Raw genomic sequence first — 26,666 nt, 5'->3', positions numbered from 1 at the left:
TTGTCTAATTAACATTACAAATATTGACAGCGTTTACCTTTCGGAACATGATTTGCAGAATTCTCAATTTTTCGCAATATTTCACAATATATCTTCCACAGGTTAAGTGTCTTCTCTGAGTTAAGAATCTGTGTAATATGGTATCATTGGCTCTAGTAGGTGGGAGGATAGAATGTGCTTCAGATCAAATAAGGAAGTCCTTTCTCTTTGATCATACGGATTCATGAGTTTAAAAAAAGCTGTTTGGAGCAGTCTGAAGTCAGGGATCTCTCACACATTCAGCGAGCTCATTGTTGGAAATTTACTTTGTGTTTAATACGAATGTCCACCATCTTAACGGGGTATCTATGAGAGAAAATAAAGCATAACAGACCCCCCTTTTTTAACATTTAAATTCCTTTAAAAACATGCTTTTAACTTCAATTTCCATCTTCCAGTGACCAAATGCATGTCGACTCCTTGACAGATTAATATAGTCTATAATTAAAGCAGAGATGCAGCAGAATTACAGCAAAAATCTGTGATCATGGAGGCAGCTGTAAAACAGCATTTGTCTCATTTGTTTTTTTGGCTTGCAAATAAAATGTCGTTGACATCTGTTGCAGCACAAAAGCACCTGCCTCTTTTGTTGAACACTTCAAAATACAAGGAGGCTGGTGGGGAGTCGCTGATCTCAACACCTGGCAAAGCACTTGTTGGTTCATTTAGGGTCATTTAGTGAAATCAGACAGCAGAGCCTGCATCCTTTTTTAAAAAAGGAGTAAAACAATCAGTCAGGGGGTTGAGACTGCTTTTAAATGCAGCACCAGTTGTTTTCTGGAAACAAGTGACATTATATCACTGTGGCGTCAAGATTGCATCATTTGATTCTCCTCGAACCATGAAGCAGTGATATTATCTCATTCGAGCGTCTGATTATTTCACTTGTTTTTGGAAAAGTTTGCTGCTAGATTGAACTGTTTGTCCAGATGGGTATTTTCTTCGACAGGTCTCCTCCTGTTATCCTATTCGTATGCCCCCTTTGCACCTCTCTCCATTCAGGCTGTCTAACACGCTGCCTCTGAGGGCTTTCATGCTTCAGTAGGTGCACATATACCTAGATAGAGCTTTTCAAACGGGCAGATAGGTCAAACACTTACAGAAGCAGGAGTGTAGTCAACACAGGGTCTAGAGCTGGACACACGACCAGTGTGGCCAATTATTTCTTTCCTCTGGCCTATGCCTGCTTCTTTCCTTTTCTTCTTCTTCACGTGTACAAACACTCCAGAGAGTCCTGCATCAAAGTACCTCTCTCTTGTTAAAGGCTTTTGGACTGAACGGAAATATGTGTTAGCAAGCTGGAAAGGTGTGGGCGGACAGCTTTTTGCACCTTCATATCATTTTTAATCATCCTGACAGGTTTCCTGGTTGTTCTGTCAAATACCTCGGCATCGGATCGGGAAACCAACCTGTGCCAGCTCCAGCAAGAACCCATGGAAATCAATGATGTTTGGATAAGTTTCTGACATCTGCCCTGCCTCCTCTTCATCTTTTTTTCCTCTGTGGAGCTCAAGAACAAGAAAAACAAGCCTCCGAAACATTGTGCTTTGTATACACGTCGGATCAGAGCAAGCCAGGGCGAGAGGGGGCTCGCTGGAGCACGTTGGGAAGAAGTTTGTGGGGAAGGCACAATCGCTCTAAATTATGCTAATTTTACTCAAAGCCTGAGCCTCACATCAGCAGAGGAGTCGAGGCTGGAAAGTTTGGAGATCTCACTGTGTGAGGGATGGACCGAGGAGGAAAATATTTACTCAGAAACTTGTCTTGAGGCAATATGAGGAGATATTTGAGGGAATTGTGGATTCAGATTAAAGACAATGGAATGAATAAAATCCAGTGTTTTTATTGTGTATTTGTCATCGATTGAATTTTTTTTAATCTGAATTACTATTTTTAACAGAGTCCAAGTGTGTTTCTATGCCAGCTTTATATAGGTTTGAGCCAATAGCATTACAGAAACTCGGTGCATTGAAGCATGTAGACATGGTCAAGACGACCTGCTGAAGTTCAAACTGAGCATCAGAATGAGAAAGAAAGGTCATTTAAGTGACTTTGAATGTGGGTTGGTCTGAGTATTTCAGAAACAGCTGATCTACTGGGATTTTCCCACAGAACCATATCATTGGTTTACAGAGAAAATATCCCATGAGCATCAGTTCTCCTAGTAAAAGTGCCTTGTTGATGCCAGAGGTCAGAGAAGAACATCCAAATAACCACTTGTAGCAACAAGTATGAAGAAGAGCATATCAGAATGCAGAACACACTGTACCTTGAAGCAAATGGGCAACAACAAAAGAAGACCACGCCTACTTCCATCAACTACTATCTATCTATCTATCTATCTATCTATCTATCTATCTATCTATCTATCATTTGGATTATGGGGTCAGAACAACATGAAAACATGAATCCATCCTGCCTTGTACCAACAGTTTAGGCTGACGGCGGTGGTGTAATTGTGTGAAGGATATTTTCTTGGCACACTTTAGGCCCCTGGGAGATTTGCATCACAGATGTGCAGCCAACAAATCTGCAGCAACTGTGTGATGCTATCATGTCAATATGGACCAAATCTCTGAGGAATGTTTCCAGCACCTTGTTGAATTTATGTCACAAAGAAGTGAGGCAGTTCTGAAAGCAAAAGGGGTGTAACCCAATACTAGCGCGGTTCAGGTAATGAAGTATGATGACATATTGTAACAGACAAAAGGTAATGCCCACCTCCAAATTTTCTCATGTAATGGAAAAGGATTATCAGGATTCAGCATCCAGGATTGCGGTGAATTTCAAGGCAACAACACCTAACAGCTCCTTATGTCAGTGATGCCAGCGTTATCTGAGAGAACGGCAGTGTAAAGCAGTTTTTCAATATTGGATTGGGCTGGATCAGGTGACCCTGACCCATCCCTCAGTTATACTGCTATAGCATCTGGCTGCTGGAGGACTTCCCGTCATGCACTGAGGACTTATTTGCCACTACTGTGTGTCATTAATTTCTGCCTTCTCTCTCATGTTGTTTGTCTTTTGTCCTTGTCTCACTGCCCTCCTTTTTTCTCTCGTTTTTCCCCTCATTCACAACCCATCACAACAATGAGATATTGGAACCTGAGCCTTGTTCGGTTGCAGGTCTTTTCCTATAGAAAGGGAGTTCTTCCCTCCCACTTTCACCAACCAATTGCTCATAGGGGATTGTCTGATTGTTGGGGTTTTCTTTCTAGTCTTGTGGGCCTTGACCTTACAGTATGAAGTACTTGAGATGACAGTGGTTGTCAGTAAAATTGACTTGATAGATTGATAGATGTGGTCACAAATAGATAGGGAGGGAAAAATTACCACTGAATTCAAAGAAACAATGACAGCACAGACTCATGCAAATAACACTAATAACATGATAATATATTTCCTGCTTTTCCACAGTCTCAGATTGCTGTATAATCCCAACCATAAACTTCAATCTTTTCCAAACAATTATAGAAGGCACAGACAAAAATCTGCTTTATTTTTGGTTTATTTACTGTAGTTTAAAATAACTAGAATTTGGAGTCAAGCTGCTTTCTCTAGTTTTGAGGAGTTTTACATTTTGTTCTGAATAGTTTTCTTTAATTTTCAGATATTTCTTAATTAATTTATGTTTTTTTGCCTTACATAAACCAAAGATATTACAAGTTTAATACCAATTAATCACCTTAACATGGCATTTGCTGGTTTTGTCCTGTTTAGACCTATGTAAAATGACCTACTTCCTCCATGACCCCAAACCCAAAGTTCTCTCTCGCCACCTTGCAGGATCTTTATCGTTCCTCAGCTGTTTAGATGATTTATTCTGCAGAAACTAAGACATGTGCTCATAGCGAAATGTCAAGGATTGTTGCTGCCGCCTGTTGTGTTTACTTCCTCCTCCCTTTCCTTCTGTTCCAGACCGCTCGTCTCTGTTACCTCCAGGCGAGCGGGCTTCTCTCATGCCCCTTGTGACATGTCCCATCTTTAAAGTGCATCTTTGACGGCACATTTGTTAAACATGACAATGAGGGTTCCCCAACCCCAGGGCAAGCTGAAATACGCCTGCACACAGATAGTACTGTGCAAGCATGCCAGTGTTTGTACACATTTGTTGTCTTCGGCGTGTGCATATGCAGATTTATGGCTGTATATCTTCATGTTTTCCCTCGCTTAACTATTGTTTATCCTGAAGATTCAAGGGATTTGTACAGAAGATATAAATCACAAATAAAAGAGATCCTCAGATGCAAAACCATAAGACCTTTTTAAAATCTTGCTTTGATCATATTGACCTTACAGCACTGAATTAACATTTTTACCAGTGCTTCCTTCTTATTGAAGTTAAAACAAGATTCACCAACACTTCTCCTCTTTAATGTGCCCGGGGCTCCAAATCCATTAGTGGTTATCGCCCCAATCACACCGGGAAAAACTCAGGCAATCTTCTTAGCAGCAAGGAGGTTGGAGCAAGGAAGGAGGAGGGCTTGGGTTTATTTGGGAGGGTGTGTATCCCCCTCGCAGGGTTAAAAGAAGCAACAAATGTGCCTCAGAGAAAATCACTCCTCCACATTGTGCGGACTAAATCAGAAAGCACTGCCGCCCCACCTTTCCCTCTCAGTTGGCGCTGTGGATGGTGGTGCTCCTGAGTGGGATTGTGCGTAATGCGTGCGTGTTGTTTGTGCCTCATGCAGAAGTGGAAGGAGTGAGCAGTAACATACAAAATATCCTAAATTTTGACAGTTAGCATCTTGTTTGGTTAAGTCTGACAGTATTTGCTGGTGGATCTGCAGGCTTTGAGCAAAGTGAACAGTCATTTTTAATAATTCTGCCTGTGCAGGAATCATACATTGTTTTCATAAGAGATGCTTTTCACACTGAAGAATGAAAAACAGCTTTTCCCCTGAGTAAATGTCTTCAACAGCAAAACATAAACATAGAGCTTGCAGTATCATTTAAATGTTCTTAATATTTGCATTAGTTTTTTGCTATGATAATAAATTATATTATTTCATTTATGCATGGAATAGGTAACAATTTCTATATATTGCACACTTTAAACACATTTTCATTGAAAAAATCAAAAGTTATTATTGTGGAGTTTCTTTGTTTTTAAGTTCCTGTGCTGACATTAATAAAATCCCTAAAAAGAGTCAGTCACTACATTGGTTGTTACACCCACCAAGATCCATTGGTGGGGGCACTCCATTCTTCTCCTGAATAACGGGTGTTCAGAAAAACCCCCCCAAAACAAAACACAAAATAGCTTTTTAATCAGCTGTAGTATAAAAGTAAGCATGGGGGTCTTTTTAACACATTTCTCAAGAATGTCTCGTGAATGTTGTCTTTTTGCTTGTGTACTTATTTTAGACCCCGACTGATATAGTACTTTTGAAACATATATACGGTTATTTTTTAAAAAACTGATATACTGGCTGATATATTTTTCTTTCAGACACACAAAACAATTTCCTAATATTTGTTAAATGTTATATACGAGTCATAGATCCATACTGCCTGATTTTGATTGGATCAGTTGGTTACTTTTCCAAACACCTCATGTGTAAACTTTTTGAAAAGTGAAGCCAATGCAGAATAGCCTGAACCCTGCATTCTTTTAAATTGTGATTGCAAAAATACTTAAGCATGTCTTCAGACTTGACCTCTGTAAACATTTCCTGTTGAGTTTATTGCCCCAGTGTCTCATTTTGGAAGAAATAAGTGCAATTTACTAATTTTGGTAATTTCAAGTTTCAGAAAATAGGACTATTCCTGGTATCCTCATTGGCTCAAGATTCGTGACTGACAAGGCTTTAGCCAGTCAGAAGTGACAGATCATCATATCTGGTTTCAAAACAGCAAAGACTTCACAAACCAGTGGATAATCTGTGGATTCACCATTGAAAACGATATAGAAGAATACGTCGACTGCTCTAGTTTCACAACTGGTAAAATGGAAGTCTATGGAAACTTTAGCTACTTGTTAAACATAACAAGATGTCTATTTTATAAGCTATGGTCAAATTTAGATTCAAAAAGGACAATAAACAAGATGTGTTTTAGGGTCGGCCTAGGCTTAGAGCGGTATTCATCTGTTTCAAGATACCTCAAAGGTAACCAAAGGGGCTTTACTAACAGGTGATGCCACCGTGATCACATGAATATTTACATACAGTACAGTGCCACCATGAAACTACAAACTTAGAGAAAAATGTTGGATGAATACCGTTATGATCCCCTTAAGCCACACAAATGCCACATGGTTATGTAGCTACACTATTGAGAACATACCCTTACACTACTAAACTACTGAGTAGCATGTTGTTTACTTGGGTCTGGATTAAAACCTCTTAGCAATATTGACATTTACTTTTGGGGACTCTCATTGGCTGTAGATGCAGGGGTCAAACCTGCTGGCTTTTCAGCTCTCTCCAACCTTTCAGCCACCTTGCCACTGGCTGTTAATTTCCCTTAATCTGCAGGCAGGTCAGGGCAGAGCAGGGCAACAAAGGTTCAGGATAAAGATACGGCTGATTGCTCACTGGACTCTCATTTCCTTTTTAGTGGTCGTGGAGAGGAGTCAATTATAAACTTAAATAGCCAAACTTTTTAAAAAGTTACTGTCACTTAGTTGATTGCATGAGCTTTCCATTGTTTTTAGTAGACTTTCCCAGGTATTATAATTGCCTGGGTAATATGCAGAGCCTTTTATCCTGCTCATAAAAGCCAGTCGCATTAATCAGGCAGTACTGGTGTTGGTGAGCCATATGAGATGATTGGGACAATAAGTGGTGCGTGTCTTTGAGAGATGCATGTCATCCTAGCCACGTTCCTTCCCATTAAACGTTATGACACTATACCTCCATTAAAAGTGCGGATATTACTCATGTTAGACTCCTAAACTGCTCTGGAAAGTTTATACGCTGGTGTCAATCTCATATCTCTGGTAATTGTGGAGCAGGTCATATATGGAAAACGGGAGGAGGGAGGGGAAAATAGCTTCCTCAAAAACATGGCAGATTTAATTTGTCAGCTTGGATGAAAATTGGCCAGTGAGGAAAACAAACGGCAGTTGCATGGGCCAACGGTACCAATTCGTCAGGGGGAAGATTGAGGAGCCAGTCTAGAGATAGCTCACATCTCCATAAATCATGTTGACAATTGACTTGAACTGCAAGAGGAGGAGGTCTCCCATAAAGCCAGCCTGAACAGGCGCTGATATAGGACATCTCTCTCTACCCACTGCCCAGAAATAGAATGACAGCCTAATGCATTGAGGATGGCCCTGATGGCTGAATGAAACACAGCCTGCTCGCTCACTTAAAGTGCGAATTTGTGGATTGTTTTGATTTCACTTTGGCTCCAGATTTATTGGCCACCCTTTTATCAAACAAAAAAGTAATTATTAACTGAAGAGTGCAATTCCTAGATAAATTATAATGTGATGGTTGAAAGCTGTTAAAGCCTGCTGAAGCTTCCTGCTTGCAAGCTGAAAGGGCTTGGTTGCCAAAAACTTACAGTTATACAGACGTCTGTAAGGAAATGGCCCTGCCATCTCGTCTTCTGTGATCTCTGTGAACACTACTTTCAGGTCAAAATAACTGTGGTGTGGATTGTAATTGCTAAAAGGCTTATGACTCTTGACTGTTAGGTTGTTAGCCAAAGGGTCTGCAGTGTTCCCCTGCAGTGTTTCTCAATCTGATTCACTCCTTGCTTATTGCATTGGATTTCACAATGCCAAGATGGCATAAAACATTTGTTTGGTGTTCTGCTTTGTAGGGACAAGCCAATGGGTGGCTATATCCCATATAGGATGATGGGTTGGGCCTTAAACCTGAATGCATTAATTAAAGAGAATGCAGGTTAAGTGAATTTGATTTCTTATATTTTGTGAAAGAACTTCACAAACCTAAAAAAGTCCAGCTGCCTTCTTTGTCAAGCTCACTAGAGAATTTGGAATTGGTTTCCTTGCTTGTCTGTTCTGGGTTAAAAGATTCAAGATTCTTTATTTGTCACATGCATAGTTATACGAGTACAACACGCAGTGAAATCTGTCCTGAAATGCTCCTCGACTCTGCAAAAAAGAGAACATTATATACAGTAAGTGAATTATGTACAAATGTTTTGAGCCCTAAAACATGTTTTAGTTTAGGGCTCGGATGGCCTGAGGGTAGAAGCTCCTCTTGAGCCTCTTTGTTTTAGCCTGGATGGTGCGGAACCTTCTGGCTGTTGCAGAAGTTGGGACAGTTTGTTGCTGAGACGGGACGGGTCCTTTAATGTCCCAAGAAAAACTTTGAAAGACCTTCAGAAAACCTCAAAAACTGTAGCTTAAGACCACGAAACAAAATTTAAAGAAATGAGGTGTGACTCAAGACTTCTGCACAGTGCTGTGGAAGTCTGTGGGAAAACTGTCCTGTTTCAATTTCCATTCATATTCTGTTGATATGTGACCTTGGAAAACAGTTTACAGTAATACTTGCTAGTCTCACATCTAATTGGATATAACATGATTTTCTTTGCTTCAAAATTTTGTCCCCATTAGTGTCAAAAAAGATGACAAACAAGAAGACGTTCAGTCAGAACTGCCTTCACTGGTGAAACTGCTATGCCAGATCATGCTACGATATCTTTGTCCATCGTTTCTAAGCATCCATGGTTTAAACTCAACAAATGAACCCAGGACTAAAACAGACTTGGATCTCAGATGAACCAGGAGCCGGAAAAAGTCATAAAGCTCCACTCACTCATTTAGCGTCCTTAAGTCCTGCAAAATGCACATTGAGCCAATAAAACAAAGTTAAATCTGTTTCTCTGGCTATTAGCCTCTCATTTTTCCTGCATGTATCCTCTACTTCTGTGCTCCTTGTTGTAATGCAGGGGCGAGAACAAAGACTCCCATAAACGAATAAGACTTAAACAGGTATGATATTTCACAATTATTTACAATGCTGTGGGTGTAATTTGAGTCACGACCTGTCGATAGGATCAGTAAATGTAATGTGATAACTAAAATTAGAGCTTTAATATCCTGCATTACTGTGTTACAGAAAGGAGTAATGAGATTACAGCTTTATAATGCATTACTTCCACCAGAATTGACTATGATGCACTGAAAATACTCCATCATTGGCTTCTGCTGTTCTGTGTAGGTGCTTTACAACACACAGTCGAGTGTATAAGCTTTTAAATATCCTTCGCTGCCTCTCTGTCGGTGGCTCAGAGAGCTGTATTTATGCAGGATTCACCAGATGTTGAGTCAACTATTGAACAGATGACAGACTTAGCCAGCAGCTGAGGAGACAATTCCACAGTCCAACACTCAGCAGGCGTCCACCTCGCTTTTTCTCTGCTTGCTTTGTTTACATATGTCTGTCTCTGTCTTGCTGTCTCTTCCTGACTCACACCATCTTAACGTTCCTCACTTTTTCTTGGCACATTTTGCAGTCTCTCTCTTTCACACACACTCTATTCCTTGTGTTTTTGAATACAGATCATCATGTACAGTTGCAGATTATAGTTTCAGAGCTGCAGTGCAACCAAAGAAAGTGTTGCATACGAAGCTGGGTAATTGTTGGAGAAGGAAATAAACCTTGAGAAGTAATTTACTTCAGGGGCTCAAATAAACATTAAATCCATCCAGCGACGCCAAATGTGTAAAGCTGTCGTCGGTGAAATGACAGATTAGGGCGTCCACCGAGCCAATAAAACACGTCTCTGAAGGCTGCGAGCTGCTTTTCAAAATAGCAGCTCTCTCATGATTATAGACACGTTCAATTCCCATCACAAAACAAACACAAAAAGGGGGAAATTATTATTATTATTGTTTTAGTTTTTGGTTGGTTTGACCACCGGAGATTGAAAAATGTAACCAGCATGCCAGGCAGATAATTCCATGTCTAATCTCTGAAAAGACATGTTGTTATCCACAGGAAAAGTCCATCCTAAAATCTGTGATGCTGTATTCTTTTTTTTTTTTAACATATATTCTCCAAATAAATGGGTTGTGATCTGTAAAATACCCCAACCCTCAGAGTTATTGACAGCCATTTGAAGCATCATACGGAGAAAAATCTATTGTAAGACACAGACCAATTTCTCAAACAACAGTGGGTTCAGCAGACCATGGTGCCATACAGCTACAAGACATGAACGCACTACACGACTCCCATTTTTTTCCTGACTGTATGTAACCCCCGACTGCATGCAGCATGCTGTCTGGCACTTTTCAAAAACATATTCTGGGAAATGTCAGAAATGACAAACTCAAGTTGACATACTCTGCAGGAAGAGGGGGAAAGTGGCTAAGAGTTCAAAAATACTATAGTAGACTGCACACCTGGAATCTACTGAACTCTTCACTGACAAATGAAATGTTTAATTCTTCTTTTTTAAATAACCATCACTCCTTGCATTTCCAGATCAGGAAAAATAATTGCTATTCACATTGCATGTTAAACGTGTGAAACAAGTTTATTCACTTGCCGTGCTCGTTTGCCTTGAAATAAATCAAGAGCGGGAGCCGAAGCACATTCATTATGAATGCTGTCCTATTCTTGCATGTGCACCGCAAAGCCTCTCATCTCCTTGTTCTTAATTTGCGTCTGGCTCTTCAAATATTTAAAGGTAGGACTTAAGAACTGAAGAGACTGCAAACATGGATCCTGGTTCCACTTGATGAAGTGGTTGTAGGTTGTTGTACAAGACAGACGCTTACTCAAACATACGGCCATGAGAGTTTTTCACTGAACAATGGATGCCAAACCACTGTGCTTCTGTCCTTGAAAGTGTACAAAGTAATTACATCCAATATTATTATTATTTTTTATTAATATTATTATAAAAATCAGCATTGGCTCAGTTGGTACTAAGGGGCCCAAAGTGATGCCAAAAAAATATCTCCCACACGACTGCATCAGCACATCACCACCACTAGTTTGAAACACTGACTGATATCAGGCAGGAGGGATCCATGCTTTTTATGTTGTTTATACCAAATTCTGACCCTTCCATGTAAACGTTGCAGCAAAAATCAAGACTCATCCGACTAGGCAACAGTTTTACAATCTTCTGTTGTCTAATTTTCGTGTGAATTGTAGCCTCTATGTCCTGTTCTTAGCAGACAGCAGTCGCACTTATTGTCGTCTTCTGTAGCTTTGGTCCATCTGCTTCAAAGTTTGTATTTTGCATTCAGATATGCTCTTCTGCATACGTTGGTTGTAACGAGCGTTATTTGAGTTTGCTTCCTATCAGCTTAATGCAATCTGGGTGCTCTGTCACGACTGCTTGCATCAACAAGGCATTTTCACCTGCAGAACTGTAGCTCAGTGCACGTTTTCTCATAAACCCTGGAGATGGTTCTTTGGGTAAAACCCAGTAGATCAGCAGTTTATGAAAAAGACCAGCCATGGCACCAACGACCATGCCACATTAAACTCACCTAAATCGCCATTCATCTCCATTTCAGTGTTCAGGTGGGAATTCAGGAGGTGATCTCGACCACGTGTACATGCCTTCATGTACTAAATTCCTGCCATGTGGTTGGCTGATTAGATAGGTGTATGTAACAAAGCCCGGGTATGTTGTAAGGTTTGTATCTGGCATAAAAGTTTCTTAATCTTCTATGTCAGGTGTACAGTGTTGTGTATACCAGCTTTTTCACTGACTAAAAATTAAACCAGTAAATGTCCAAAATTACCACTAAAATGGCAGAAAATCAGTGAGCTTAATGATAATGTTGCTAATGTTGTGTCTGATTGAATAGGCAGCTGTTCACTGCCATGATAGCAATGTCGACTACATAAGGTGATTTCATGTAATGAAAACAAAGTGATGTTTCCGTTAAATATTGATATATTCAATATATACTGTATTAAAAACAACCCCCAAACATCCACTTTTGAACTGAATTCGGGCCAGATGTAATCTAGATGTCTAGACATTTTTGACCCGTGAGACATCAAAACCATGCTTCCTGGGAAATGTTAAAGAGTTCTCCTTTACTTTTGATTTCATGGCAACCACACGAGACATAAGTCTCCTCAGGAGACATATGAGACCCTGAATAAAAGAAGACGAGAAACTGATCCACCCACTTGACTGGGAATTCCTGTAGACGGGTGATATAAAACTCAAGCTGTGGTTATTTCCTCACTTCACTCCTCCTCTACATTTTCCATTCTGTCTCATCTACTAGCATACACTCCTCAGCTCACAAAGAGAACACAGGTAATGTGATTTCAAAGGGAAGAATAATGATACCAGGAGGAGGGAAGGAGGGAGAGGGAGGGGATGGGTGTTGAAGTGATTTCAGGGGAGCGGTGTGCCTGCGGTTCAGGGGTAGGGATTTTTTTTTTAACTTGAGTGGAGTGAGATCAAACGGCTCATCCGTGTTGGTGCGTAGAGTGAGACTGAAAGTAAATAAAGAAATTAACAGCCTGGAACAGCCATTTTGCTGGCTGAATTAGGGATGTCCATAAGGGACAACTTGCCAGCGGACCTAATCACCCTGGTTTGTTTACATATGTGAAGCACAGTTTCTGGAAACTCGACAGCTAAATGCAATGGCAGATTATCCCATAGATCATTCTGGCATGTTCCCCAGGCTGCATTAAAAAGATGAGGAGCTAAATTAAATGGAAGATGGGATATGGAGGACAGGACAGAGGCAGAACGACAATCACCTCTTGAACCTGGTGGGACCTATTGATGCCAAAAAATCTCCATGTAGCTGCCGAACTGAGGTGCATAAATGAGCTATAACTAATTCATTTGAAGCTCGGCAGCCAGCCTCAAACATAACATTTACATTGCACCAGCTTATAAAGTACATTTGAAAAAGAAAGTACACTCTCTTTTGGTTCTAAGGTTTTACGTATCAGAATATAATAAAAAAAATAATCTCCACAGCAGATCTTAAAATAAGATGAGCAACAACTTGACATATTACACCATGTCACTGTTTAACATAAACTAAGGCAAAATGTGGATGCAGTGTGAAAAACCTGTAAAGTACACACTTAATGCTTCCACAGGATTTAAGAGGGTAAGTAGCAGCCAGGTGCTGCTAATCAAATATACCTGATTAACTGATCATCAACAAACGTGAATGCCTATGTGAGATCAGAAGCTTTCACAGTTTACAGGTCTGAAGCATTCAGGTGTGTGCTAACACCACAGGGTTACTAGCAGTGGATGTTCCAGCAAATTCAACCCAAGGTCAGAGGTTGCAATGCACTGAGAAACTGTAAAAAACCAAAAGCAACATCTCAGATTTTACAGGCCTCAGTTAGCTTGTGAAAAGCTAAAGTTCATGACAGCACAATTAGAAGTTGTTTGGGTTGCCAGGAGAACGCGTCCTCTCTGCCATATTCTTTCTGGGAGAACGAACATGGCAGCACATCTTAGGTTTGCAAAGTTGATTCTGAACAAACCACAAGACTTATCTAGCAATGCACTTTGGACAGACAAGACCAGAGTGGAGATGTTTGGCTATAGTGCACAGCAACATGGTTGGAGAAAACCAAACAGAGTAAATCAGCACAAACACCACATACGAACTGTTGGGTAAATTGGTGGATGGGTGATTTCTTTTGCAGCCATAGGACATTGCACTCACTAAGTTGACCATGAAGTCATACAGGATCAAATGTAAGGACATCTGGCTAACAGCTTAAACTTTGCCATGCAACCAGACAGTGATCCCAAGCCCATTGGCAAGCTTCAACATAATGGCAGAAATAGTAAAGAATAAGGGTGGCGCAGTGGTTCAGTCAAGGTTCTTAATAAACTGAAAACTTAACTGAAATACTGTGGTGGGACCTAAAGGAGCTGTGCATAAATTAATACCGAAAAACCTCGATGAGCTGAAGCAACCTTTTATAGATGAAAGAGACTGCAACCTATACACTCTGTAAAATAAAATCTAATGTAATTTTTCAATGCCAGCAAAAACACATGAAGATGTAACTGACCCCTGTTTTGTCTACGCTATAAATCATTATTAGAATGACCCTTGGTTGTACAGTCAGAACACCTGTTACATAAAATGAATCAACATTTATTTAGCCGTGTGCAAATGAGTTCAGCAATATTTGACTCTTTCTTTCAAAAAGACTAGACAACCTCCCATATACCCTTAATGATGATCAATAATTGTCTGACAACCATAAGAACAGGTTCCAGGTTTTTTAAAGGCAGCTCTAGTAAGGCAGAGATTAGAAGACAAGAGAAATTGTTTCTCTTAAATTACAAGGAAAGGGTTAAAATACTATTTTATTACTTCTAGTTGGAACTTTTTCCTCAGATTCATGGCTTTTTAAAATAAGACCTCCAACAAACATTGAAGGTTGGAGGTCTCACCTTCAAATGATGCCTAACAGTGACTCCCAGACCTCTTACGGACTGTTCTGTAAATCTTTTCTTACCATTTTAGCTGGACCTGGATGTAAAGAAGTCTTCTGCTGTGCATTTAGAGGCTTAAAATAAAAAAAATAATCTGTCTCTTTGTCTGCTAAATGCTTGACTACATTCACCAGCTAGATGCCTGCATTTAATACACCGTGTTTTAAAAAATGTATTAAAGCTTAAAAGCCCAAAAGCTATTGCTTTAACGAGACACAGCCAGGAGAATTTCAGACTACATATCTGAGGGCTGCTTACAGATCAACACTGTGATCAGATATTATTTGCTATAGCAGAGTTTGGGAAGAGTGCATGAACTACAACTATTTCACTTCCAGTGATTTATTGTTCTACCTCAAACAAGTAGCTCGTCTTTGCAAACAGCAGGAAAGAAACACATGTGAGCGTCTAGTTTTCTGACTTTGTCTGCATGGTCCTTGCTGTATCGATCGGAAGCTTCGGGATATGAAGGAAAAACAATGTTCGAGGAAAGTTCAGATAAAAGCTTTCTAGCCAATCAGAGAGCAAACTATCATACAACACAATATATATCTTTAAGCCTTGAGTACATATTCTGCAGAAAAAAGAAAACACGCTTGTCTCACAACTACAGATGATGCGGGTGATAAATGCAATATAGGGGCCCTGTGAAATGTGTACGGTATGCTTGTGTATATGTGTGCTTGTGAGCATCCAACACCGGACACCCGATCCTCTCTTTCATCCTTGCATCTGTGGCAAGCTGCCACAAGCCCGTATCATTTACCACACTACACCTGTTGGGATGGATTTGATACCTGGAGATAATGGATTGGAGTTCAAAGAGGAGAATGCGGACAGGAAACTTTTCCAGAGGTCGTATTTCATGAGCAATCGGCGCTGATTCAAATACACACACACACACACACACACACACACACACACACACACACACACACACACACACACACACACACACACACACACACACGTGTGAAGTTGAGAACAGATGACGGGCAAAAAGAAATGTTCTCATGCTTAGGACTGTAGTAACAAGTTTCACATCAAGCTTGGACATGAAAAGAAGGTGAAAACAGCTTCAGTTGCAGCACAATGTATCTCAGAAAATAAATCTTCTTTTTATTGCCTCTCGTGTTTAATGAAAAGTTCACCCATGAGCCAAGAAAGACTTCAGTAGTTTTGGGCGTCTATATCAACTCAAAGCACACTAATAACTTGTGAACTTTTACAGAATTTTTGCTAAAAATACAATGTGAATGCAATTTGGTATCTCCAGTTATACAACAAACATTTATGTATTCACTAAATTAGATATGTGATTTAGTATCACGTTTCTGTAGAATCACAGCTCTCTAACCCTTTAGGTTAAGGAATTCACTCTGGAAGCTACATAATTTTTTATGTTTGTGGTTGACATCTTTATTGTGTTTTGTTCTCTATATAGAAAAATAACTCTTAAATAAATAACATATCTTGTGGGTGATCAGTTTAACCCCAAGGTTGCCAGGCATTCAGTAGTTGGTATAAACCCAAGCCATTATTTTATGGTTATTACTCCAAGTCATCTAGAAATTTTTAGCTCCTGCTTTTAAAAGTCCATTGGAAATTATACACACAGCATCTAAATGTATTTTTGATAAAATCCAAATCATATTGAGTGAATGTTTGAAAGTTCGAATGTATTGCATGTATTGCAGTACATTTTAGTACATTTTAAATCATTTTGGAGAAATGAAGCATTATGATAGGAGCAGGAATTTGCTCTTGCTGCTTTTTGGTGAAACATGCCCCTGCTTTTTTTTTTTTTTTTTTTTTAATAGACTAGATCAGTTTTGATCATGCTGTGTGTCAAATCACAGTAAATAGTTACTATTTTCAAATGCTGGCTAATTGGTGGTGCATCATGCTGTTTGTAGTGTTAGAGATCTCGCTCTAACTCTGGTTAGCATTTAGTCTTCTACGGGTCTGTGTTTGAAAATTATCCAAGTGTGGATTCCTTTTACTTTAGTCTCTCTCTCTGTAAAAATGAGTCTATGGATTGAATCCAAAAAGTGGTCAATGAACAATTCAAGTAATTCATTAGCAAAATGAGCACAGCCATATGAGCACACTACGTACTGCATGTATGGGAAAAATGCACCAGAAATTCACAGAGAGTAGCACCATGCTGAGAACTGCAGAGTACAGAAACCTAATGGATGTCTGGGTCAGATTTATGGTAGCTCATCCCCTCCACTGCTATGAGAAAAATTTGACTGGAGCACACCAACTCCAGAGACTATAATTCATTCGCCATCTCACTCCATTTTATTCAGCCAGAGTACATTGGTGAGTATTGGGCTCCTTTTTTCGGGGCCAATAAAATGTAATCACTGTCTGCCAGGACCAAGGTCGAACTATGTTCCTAAAGCAATGCGATGATCATTCTGGCCCTCTCTGAAGGTCGACTGGCTGTTTATTTTTTCCCTATGCCTGTAAGATGGATTGTTAAAAAATTAAATAGGGGATGTTTGCTTTTGATGAAATTGTAGATTATAGTTTAGGTGTTTTATTTGTTTCCTGATGATCTAATCCAGAGTGTGATAACTGAGCAGATAGGATGTTTGAACAGGTTTTACAGTGAACACATTTCCTGTTGCATGAATTACACTTGTGAAATTTCATTGTGGTGATGGTCTCCTCAAATCCTCTATTGGCATTAGTAAGCCAGTCTGACATCATCCTGTTGACTCTTATCCCTTGTGAGAGCTCTTCATAAACCAGCCTGTGTTGTAAACTCCATGATCTAAGCCTGAAACCCCCACCAGTGTTTTTCTAACTAGACTTAGAAATATTATGATTATCTTCCCAATTCTGCCACTCACCTTGAAATTAAAGGTAAAAGGAAGCTGCATAGGGATTTTCATAGGGATTTGTAGTACCCTGAATACCACTCAAAATGTTGTTTTCCAGAAGACATCATTAGAATGAACTGATAAAAATATAGACATAGAAGCTGAGAAGTTGAGATTCTTTTTACTCACATTTTGTTTTATTTCAAAAATCACCATTTAAATTACAATTCTGTCAGGTGTACTTTGAGTGATTGCCCTTCTTCGTTATGTTCATTTTGCCAGAAACATTTTGACTATCATTAGCAAAACTTAGCTAATGTTAGAAACATGCATATTTAATATTAACAGAGATGGGCAGTAATCCAATTTAATTTTTGCTTGATGCATAAAGTTAAAAGATTAAAACAAGTTTTAAAATGATACTTTTCCATTTGATTCCATTTTATATGATGGATTAGGCAGAAAAAGTAGAACTGGGCTGAAAGATCTATCGCTTTATTACCTATTCAGGTTGTAAATCACATTTTAAAAAAGTAACTAAGTAACTAAGTAATTAATTACTTTTGAAAATAAGTAACCAGTAAAGTAAAGGGATTACTTTTTGGGGCAAGTAATCAGTAATTAGTTACTGATTACCTTTTTCAAGTAACTTGACCAACACTGTTAACTAATATCAACTAATATTAGCTAAAGCCAGAAACACACATACTGAACATCACATATTACTGTAGGGTCTCTAACTTAATATAAAGCACCTTGAGGCACTGCTGTTATGATTTGGTGCTATATAATTAAAACTGAACTGAATTGAATTAAATATGTGGGCTTTGGATATGGTTCACAAATGCTCAAATGTTTGATTAATATCTATCAAGCACTCTGTGAAAACAGCTCTACGGGCTCTACAATGTAACAGTTAAGGAAAGTTTATGTGCTCAGTTTTCCCTCCTGGCTCCAGTGAGGACCACTGAGAGAGAAAGCTCATATCTCCGATCAGCTTCATTTAGACATTGATTTTTACATGTGGCCTTGAATATTGAAAATTTCCTTCTCAAAACCCTGTCAGACCAGTGGGGGGAAAGACTACGGGGAATCAATTCAAATTAATTTTTCAAGATGAGGTGTTTCTGTCTATTACTGTAAGCAACTCTCATTTTAAATAGATCCACTGCCTGAGAGTCAGTCCCAGAAAAAAAAGAAAGAAAAAAAAAACATGATTGCTTTCTTTAACTCAGGAGGGCATGGAATAATTCACCATCTGAGTTTGGAGGGAGCTGCAGGACCAGCTCAGTGAAATGAAAACCTGCATCTTTTGGTGCATGATCAGGTATTGAAGAATTTGTTCCAATGAACAACCAAACTATCAGCTGTGTGCACACATGTGGCACAAAGCGATGGATAATATAGCAGTGTATATACACTGAGGTGGAAAGTGAGAATATTTTCTGTATTTAAAAACTCTGAATACCATGGGAATGGACTTATTACTTGCTGTAGGTGTTCTTTAAGGATGCAGAGCTATATTAGCTGTGTTGGCACTGACAGTTTAAATTGTAGTTGTACTTTCTAGCTGCCTGAGTCCATTTGTTCACTATGTGCCTCTTCTTTAACCGCTAAACAGATGCTTCTGGCAATGTGCAGGTTCTGACTGCTAATGTGGTGCAGGAACAGAGGTCCTAAAGTTTTTTTGCTTATTTGTTTGAAATCATAAGCAGGTGTAGATGCACAACTGCTTCCAGCAATCATGGCTAAAACAGTAACAGCATCTCCCCGGGCAGAACTGGTTGTAGCAGAAACTCTAACAAAAACGTCTTTGTGAAACTGTAGCAGTACATGTAGCCAACAACAAAGTTACATTTCCAACGTCAGCACAACCTTGTCAACTGTCAACCTGTCAGCTGACAGTTACTGAACTTGGAAATGTTAACTTGAATAAGAGCACCAAGTTTAACTTGTCCAAAGTCTCTGGGGATGTGAAGTGATCATAGAGTGTGGAGTGATCAAAGAGAACCACATATCCACATCTTATTTCAGAGAAGCCAATGAATAAAACCACTTTCATGTAGTTTGTCAAGTGATATTGGTAATTCTAGATTGCCAATGGTGTGAATGTGAGTGTAAATAGTTGTTTCTCTCTCTGTGTTAGCCTTGCGACAGACCAGGTGTACCCCGCCTCTCACCCTGTGATCGCTGGGATAGGCTCCAGCCTGGGTTCAACCCTGATAAAGATAAGTGGAAAAGAATGGATGGATGGATGTTTAACAGTGCAAATTGTATTTTGGTTTAGTTAGGTGCAACTGTAAATATCTATCCGAACGCCGATTTGGGATTTTTCAATGAAGCGAAAAAAGGGCCATTTTTAGTCCACATTATTACAGCCAAAGTACCTTTGTTAGGTTTTAAAGAAGACCTTCGTAAAGAAATAGCAAAGTTTTTCCAATTGCAAAATCTACTACGTCCTTGTAATGCATAAACAGAGGAATTTCTTGTACAAAAGTAGTTTTCATTGCAAAATCTGACCAGGTAGTTTCAGTGCCTAAACATAACCATGTCATTTTTATTGCCAAACCGACTAATTTTTTGTGCCAAAACCAACCCTAGTGACTTTCAACCAACTACTGTATTGTTCAGACAATAAGGCGCACTTGACTATAAGGCGCATTAAGCGAAACAAGCATTAGCATTCATCCTCCAGCTTCACTGGTTATATTATGCTAACAAAGCTGTGTTAGCTAGCGATCAGGTAGCACATCATTATATACCAGCTAGCCCAACTTCCGTAACCCTACAAACGTCACTGCTGTTTAGTTTTCTGTCTTCATTTATGTTGGAAGTGATAGCAAAGCTGTACGTTTTAATTATTTCAGAAATCTCTCAGTCAGAACATGCTATATCATGTTTAGGTGGAAACTAGCGAGCTAACTTCCTGCTAACTTCTAACTCCGTCAAATTTAATAAATCCTGTTTTCACGGATGCCTGAATGTTAAACTTAATTGTTACACCTGGTAAAGCAGCAACACTGATCATTTTGTTAAAGATGAAAGAATTTAGGCAGTTTTTACCTCTCAGTGATGCCGCAGTGTTTGTTTGACTTTGGGACCTGAAGAAGACGGAGTTTTGGACCCAGATTACTCCGCGAGGCTCCTGACTACGGTAGCCGTAATGTTCTGACAATCCATCAAGCAGTGCGGCTTCATAGCTTACCAAAGTCGTACTGAAACGTTTTTGACAGATTTTTGAGTGCCGTGTACCACCTGAAATTGGTTCGAGGTCAATAAGCACAACCAGAATTCATTCATAAGGTGCACTGTCGATTTTTGTGAAAACTAAAGGCTTTTAAGTGCTCCTTATAGTGCGGAAAATACGGTAGTTTTTCTATATTAAACCTAACCCTGTAGTTTTTAATGCCTAAAGTTAACCAAGTGACATATTTTTATTTTGTAATATATTTTAAAAAACAAACAAACAAAAAAAACCCAATGCAAATGGAGTGTGAACATCTGTGAAATCTGAAGACTTAAACTTGAGTCTCTGGTGTAAATAGATCCACCACCAAGGCCTCAACCTTTGAAGGTGGCCATTTTCACCCTATAAATAAAGGGAAAAGGATAATGAGCACATATGAGACCGGACAAATGAGAAATCATATTCGGGAGACAAATCAGTAGAGCTCGAGACTATTTCATGGATGGCTATTTATTAAATCGGGCTTTCATAACAGCCAGTGCATAGCTGCTGTTGTCTCGTGTTTGTTTACTTTGCGGTATGCTTGTTATTGGATCATTGTTGATTTTCCAGATAACGGTGCTGTTGAGTGGTATGCTTTAAAAAAAGTGTGTGTGGTGTAAATTACAGTATTGATCGTGGTTGTTTTATTATAAATGTTTGCCACATAAGTCAGGCTTTCCTGTGTGCCATTGAGTAGTCACGCTATATGTGTATACTTTATATATACAGCATTAACATTTTACACATATATTCATGTAGCTGTTTGTCGTATGGATGCTGCGGGTGCTACCAAGCTCCTATTGCATTCCTGTCATGATATCCCTTACATAAAAGATGCTACACCTGCTATGGATTGACCTCCAATTGAGCTGTGCCCCCTCATGCAGTGGCTTCCCAATGGTGCGTCAAGGCACACCAGTGTGGCTTAAGAAATACATAATTTCTTTGCTTACATGGTGCCAATCGAGCTAACGAGGACACAAAATATCGAGAAACTTTGCCTACTTTAGAGTTCAGGGTCTAAACTGTAAATTGTGACTGTTTTTGTAAAGAAAATGCAAATTCCAAAGCATAAGTAGTCCTGCTCTTTGCTACAGTTTGTTATAAAATGTTCTCTTTTAATCGCAGCCGGTGTGAGGTTGTTGAATGAAACTGGTTTTCATCAGCCTGTTTTCTATGGATATTTCCAGTTTTTGCATATTATTGCACTTGGCTGGTATGGATAAGGCTATGTACTGGTAAGTGCAATGAACACAAAGTTAGCAAATATATCCTAAAGCATCAAATGTGAATGTACCGGTGTGAGCTCTATTGTTTCTGCCGTTAAAGAATGAAGTAAAGAGCCTTGTTTTAACACCATTTACCAAATCGGTTTTCATCATTTTATGGTTTCTGGATATTTGGTTCAAAACATAAAACACATTTAAATGAATAGTTTTAGTATTTTCCCTTTTTTGGGTTCAGATCAGTAAACAGCCCACAAAAACGGGCAATATTCACTTTCAAAGATAACACCCAGCAACTTAGTGCACATCGCTGGAGTGTGTTAAATATGTGAAGGAGAGGTGTCGTGACAGACTCTGCTGCCTAGAGTTTCTCTGAAGTTTGCAGCTTTTGTTCATGACCTGATATTCAGCACGACTAGCAATGAGCAATAAACACCAGAAGCAAATGGAGCTCTGCCCGTTTTCATACCTGTTCTAGCTGGCCGATTGCAGCTGAGAGTGAGAGAGCTGAGAACTAATGCTGGATACTAGCTGCAGAAACTGGCTCACGCAGGACCCGCATGAAATAAGCTTTTCAGCACTCTATGACTACCAGAGCAGCTCTTCTGCCAAAAGAGCTCTTCGCCATTGAGCAAGAATGGCTCAGAGAATACCAGTTTTCATGCTATTACTTAATGCATCAACTATACAATACTATATTTATCCCAGATTTGAGGAATTATTTTGTTACAATATGATGATGATGATGATGTTGTTGAGGATAATAAAAAAACAATTAGCAAACAGCTTTTTTATTCCGAATAAAGAAAATATTTGAAGATTTGGACTTGATTAAAAATTGCATATAACTGTCTCATCCCAACTAGTTAACAAACTGATGGGTGAAAAACTGCAGTGTTAAAAGAGTGTGACATTTAACAAATTGGCCAAAAGTGTGCATCGTAGTCTTTTGTTTCTGCTGAAGTGGCAGCGAGCGCCCCGAGGTCAAGACAATCCATCCGTAGCTCAGACAGATGACAAAAGGATCCGCACCACCACACAATACCACACGGGTGTTTCCTGTGCACGAAACATATCTGGTCGTGTTCCAAATTTTAAACCCAAAGGCGGTTTTCTGTCTTCGATCACAGCAGCGGTACCTGTGACACGGCTCCCCGGTGTCAAATAGCACTGAAATGTACTGCGTGATGATCAAATGAGCCATAAAAAGTATTTCAAAGGAAGAAAAGCTAATTAGAGGTAAAGTGACACCCGCTTCAACTCAAGCATAACATGGCAGGTGTACAAGCACTAACGCCGTCCCACAGCCGCTGTTGCCTGCCAGGCCTGGCTGATTGACATGACGTTGCTTCCCAGACCACAACAATGCCAGCAGGGTCCTTGTTATTTTGTCTGTTCTCAAAGGCGCCTTCTGGTAGCCCATAAAGCACCATCAGGCTCCAAGCCCTGCAGTCATTCAATTAAGAATTTACTGGGCTATTGATTTCACCACAAGCGAAGCGCCTCACATCTTGGAAACAATAAGGAGCCCATAAAGGCTATACTAGCCTTTTACCTAAAGGGTGATGACATGGTCTTCAGTGTGGAGAGAAAGGCAGGGAAAGGCTAATGCACAAAAAGTGAACAACATCTGAATTGTGTTTTCTCTTACTTCAATCGTTCTCCTTTTTAATGAAGCAGTACCTTCATTTTCAGCGTGACCTTTTGAATAAATTGTGACTTTTTTTTAAGAAAAACAATTTTTAATTAATGTTGTCAAGAATCACTAGTGTCACTGCTTCTAGAAACTAATTAAAGATTCCCTAAAGTCAGAGATGGGGTCGAATAAAAGTTTGAGAAATTAACATAAACTCCGGGGGACTAGCCTAAGTGCGTAGAAGAAAATAAATGGCATGCTTGGCAGAAAAAGAGCCCACAATGTATGTGCTGCCATAAACAATTCTGGGATGATAAAACAGCTCTGAGCTCAGTTATTGACTATTTTTTATTAGATAAATTTTAATTCAGTGCATTGTTTTACCTTTTCTCTAAATTTAATGAATTTCTTCTTGTTAGCCTTAGCGTGAGCTTGCTGGCAGGCAAACTCATCTTTTTCTTTCGGACCAATTACTTGACAACCAATAGCAATCTTTAGGTCAGTTATCAAATAATGTTTTGTTTTTTTCTGTGTGTGTGTGTGAGTTGACCACACAAATGAGCAAAACGAAACAAAAAACGTAAAACACCAACCGAAACCTACAGCAACAAGCTTTTTGTCCACTTGGGGGCAGCACAAACGAGCTGCAAGCAACACACTGATTTGTTTGTTAGCAAATGCAAACACCCAGAAAAAAAACAGAACAGCATTAGCTTTCATTTACATCTATTTATAAGCTCTTGTAAATCTGCTATTTTCATCACGTGGCGTTTTGGTGCTTTTGCCCTGAGACATAAGCTAAAAACTGATGACAGCAAACAAAAGCAGTTTTGTGGACATGAGCTAAATAAGACCAAGGAACACAAAAACACACTTATGTGATCCACTGTAGTATAAAGGTGTTACTGATATAATTGGTAGCCACTGTAATGTTAAATTCTTTCATGTTTTAGCAGGATTTCACAGCCCCTCTTGTTATTAATGCCAGCAAAGTTCCCAAGCTGCCATCTAATAAATCTCCCATGCCCCCCACTCCACACCCCCCCACCTACATTGAGCGACCCCATGTGGCATCCTGAAGCCAGGCTTAAATAAACTTTGGGGTCATTCTTGGCAAAATTGTGTTCACAGTATCATCCACTGCAGAGCATTGGGGGGAAAAATACAACTGTTGATGCAACACAAGTTGAGCTGGGCCAATTGAGACTACAATGAAAGCGAGAGAGGAGGAGCGGTCGTGTAGAGTGAGTATAAGCTGGAGAGAGGAAGGAGCGTACGAGAGTAGTGCGGCCAGAGGAGAGTACATGTAGATGCTTAATGAATTCAGTCACAGCAGCACACAATGGAATCTTTATCCATGGGGGATGAGGCAGGGGACTTGGCAGAGCCCCGGCGTATCTCAGCAAGGGTGAAAAATAGAAATCCCACTGTCCCCCTGTTGGCTCTCCCTCATGTCAGCTGCCTTGGTTACTGAATTGGCTGCCAGCGAGCCCCCGCCACTCCACTCTATCCCTCCTCCTCCTATTCCCCTCTCTCTTTCTCAGTCGTTCAGTTCAACTCTCCTTCACACTCATGTATTTTTCCCCTGTTTCTGTCACTGTACTTCGAGCTGTCCCTCTGCTTTTTCTTGTATTATTAACCCATCCTCCTGAGTCAACTTCCTGCCGCCGCAAGTGCACATTGCTGCTTCTCCTCGAAGTCCGTAAATGATGGCTGTAATACACACCCACTGCACAAAGACACACTCTGCACAAGCTCTTAAAATGCAAGGATTTGACTTACCTTGTTACAGGTTGTTCTGATAATTATGTTTTTATTAGACGATTTGGAAAAGAGAGGAATAAATTAAAATCCTTACCTTTTGGAGCTTCTCTGAACTTCTTTTCCTTCGCAGACACTGGGATTTACTGCAATTTTCTCACTTTCCCTCCCGACGTGTTGGTTTCTCTATCTCAGTCTTTCCACTGTGGGTTTTTTCTTGCAGAGAAAAGTCCAGCTGACCCCCTGCGCAGGGAAAACCAGGCAAGAGGGGATTTAAAAAAAAGAAAAGAAAAAGACCAGAGAGCAAGCGCTGGCAACTCCTGATGAACTCAGCTTCTACCTCGCTGCTCCTTCCAGCACTCGGGGTGAATGAAGTGTGAGACAAAGTAATCTTCAGGTGAGGAGACAGACTCCCTTTCTCTCTCCTTCTTTCACTTTCCTCCTCCTGCACGCTCTCTCTCTGTGTCCTGTTCTCGCTCTACCTGCTCAGAGCGCTGTGGATGAGCTCACACACAGCTCTCCCTCTTGTGTCTGAGCGCTGTGCTGTTGCTCCATCTATTCCCCTCATTTCTCCCTCCCTCTCTCCCTTCATCCATCCCTGTACGGCTCATGAATGTTTAGACACGGCAATTGTAGCTGAAAGGCACTGAATTAACCCGCAGGACTCAAAATACACTCTTTCGCTCCACTCACTTTTCCCCACTTTATTCTTTTGTTCTCGCATTGGCTGCAACCCCTCTCACTGTGTATGTGACCCCCCTGAGCAGCACAATCAGTTCTTTTTAGGGGGAGTGATAGTCTATTAACTTTGTGGTCTTTTCTCTTTACTGGGTTTTATCAACAGACCGTCTGAAGCTTGGTTAAAGGATTGCGGCTCGAACATCCCCAGCAGACTTCAGCCTGTTACATTAGAATGCAGCACACATGACTCATAATCAAATAATCATGAACAAAACAAGAAATATGTATGATGAATAAGTAAATATTTGCTTCTCCCTTGGCTGATTAATAATTAACTGTCCTTAAACAAGTCTAATTGGGCTTAATTGAAGGTATTGAGTCATTGGAAAACAGATAAAAATCAAACCGCTCATGTCCCCGCGGGCTCAGAAGCGTTTCCGATGAGTCAAATGAAAGCCGAGCTCGTCATATGCCTCCGAATCAAAGTCTGAAGAAGTCCCGGATTTAAAGTCTTACATCAATTTATGTCAAGTCACCGGAGATAAGTGCAGCTTCAATTCCTTAACCCCGCTGACAATTCTGCTGCTGTACTTTGAATGGCATTGGCCCGTTCTGCATCATATTATACATCGCTTGAAAACACACCTCCTTTTAGATTCAGATACCAATACCACAGCAATAACAGCAGCAGCTGCAGCAATTGTTGCCCTTTTTGTCATCTATAGGGACTTTTTAAATCTTTGTGTTGCACTTAGCTTTCCAGCAAATACACTTCCTAGCTTTCATTCCCACTAACAAACGAAGGTATTGTTAAAGGTGTTCTTAAAGCATCATGTGTACACGTGATCCTATACTTTAGATTT

The 26,666-nt window shown here is 39.9% G+C and overlaps 1 protein-coding gene across 1 annotated transcript in view; it reads right to left on the bottom strand.

Annotated features, from left to right (window-relative positions):
• Window positions 1-25,655, bottom strand: part of LOC113029391 (cadherin-20) — a 93,940-nt gene extending 68,285 nt beyond the window's left edge. The window contains exon 1 of the mRNA XM_026180239.2: window positions 25,220-25,655. The gene's annotated coding sequence lies outside the window, so the exon portion shown is untranslated. The remainder of the gene's footprint in view (window positions 1-25,219) is intronic.
• Window positions 25,656-26,666: the final 1,011 nt, after the last annotated feature.

This window comes from Astatotilapia calliptera, chromosome 9 (assembly GCF_964374335.1).
Source record: "Astatotilapia calliptera chromosome 9, fAstCal68.1, whole genome shotgun sequence".
Taxonomy (NCBI): Eukaryota; Metazoa; Chordata; class Actinopteri; order Cichliformes; family Cichlidae; genus Astatotilapia; species Astatotilapia calliptera.
The sequence above is the reverse complement of the archived record's forward strand: the minus strand, read 5'-3'. Positions and strand labels throughout refer to the sequence as shown.